This window comes from Protomyctophum bolini, assembly GCF_963924005.1.
Source record: "Protomyctophum bolini genome assembly, chromosome: 18".
Lineage (NCBI taxonomy): Eukaryota > Metazoa > Chordata > Actinopteri > Myctophiformes > Myctophidae > Protomyctophum > Protomyctophum bolini.
The window spans coordinates 32,989,899-32,991,290 of NC_137879.1; the positions used below are offsets into that span (position 1 = coordinate 32,989,899).

The following is a 1,392-nucleotide window of genomic DNA, read 5'->3' on the forward strand; positions in this document are numbered from 1 at the left end:
CTATGAGGCACACCTGTATTCATATCCGTGCAAAATAGCCTCTATAAGTCTATAACATCACATTTTTTATTACTAAATGCCAAATAAATAGTTTAAAATAAATGTATTTAGGGTATAGAATTTGACTGTTTGGAGACAAGTGTGCACAAATTACTGATCTAGTAATTAAACAAATAACTTAACATAACTTAATATACTATATTGCAATAATGTGTGGTTGTCTGTCTCAACTCCCAGGGCACACACCTGAATGTGTCTAACCATGGCACACCTACCCGGTGTGTTGTGCCAATAAATTTGCAATGTGTATCACAAATTATGCATGCTGTAGATGTTTCATGTCAAAACAGACTAATATGTTTTAGCTTTTGGGTCCATCTGTGGACCTGAGATAAAGCTTGAATCTATGGATGCAGAAATGCATTAGGTTTATGAAATGAAGATATGTCAAACAAACATGGCCATAGGTAAGAGGCGGAAGACGGAACACAAAATCTGTTGTCATTTTTGGGTAAACACATTTCTCTGTCAAAGTTCTGCTATGAGAAATATGCATCAGATAGTGGATCGTGAGAGGAATGTGACCTGGCGAAGACATCAATCCTCGTCCGACTGACAAACAGCACAGAGAGGCAAAAGGAACAGATGCAAGGGAGATTTATTTCATTGTAAACATTTTGAACATGTCGGACAGATAGATTGTCTGTGAAGGCAGTGAATAATCGCACAGAGGAAGATAAAACTAACAAGCTGCTTCTGCTGAGAAATGGATTATTCGCCCTATGTTGGCCGCTGCTTAACTTTCTTCATAGTTGCGATTCTCTTTGACGCAGCAGGCCTCATTCTGTTCTTCATCGGCATCTTTGCCCCCTTCAGCTTCTGGGATTTATTCATCTTCACAGGACCTCTGCTTATTTTCATCAGTTTGGCATTTTGGATCTTCTGGTATCTGGGAAACCTGGAGACTGAAGAGGAGCTGCTACTGCCTTGAAATGAGATTCACACTGCTGGACGGCCATGTAAGACTCCAGGCACGATCACAGATCAAAATGGCTTAATTTACAGGAGGTACTTTCTGGGCATACAGTATCACCTGAAATTGGTCCAAAATGATCATTCTATACAAGCTACTATCAGGTTATTATTGAATTGTGTTATTGTACAGTGAAATCACTCAACCAGCTCTTTTTCTTCTAGGTTGTTTATTGCATAATACCACCGTGGTGCCCTGGCCTGGAGGATGACCGTTGAACCTGAGATGGTTCTTCAGACTTGCCTTGTTCATGAAGTTGGCATGCTTCTATTTTAGAATTTTGTATTTATCTTGTTGCACTTAGCTGACTGTCTTAAATTAAGTCTTACCAAACGAATAAATACGAAATAGGACATGAA

The 1,392-nt window shown here is 39.2% G+C and overlaps 1 long non-coding RNA gene across 1 annotated transcript; it reads left to right on the forward strand.

The window, feature by feature from the left end:
- The first annotated feature begins 623 nt into the window (after positions 1 to 623).
- On the forward strand, positions 624 to 1,392 carry LOC308332870. The gene is made up of 2 exons (XR_013965759.1): positions 624 to 1,019; positions 1,198 to 1,392. It is a non-coding gene; the product is annotated as an uncharacterized lncRNA (long non-coding RNA).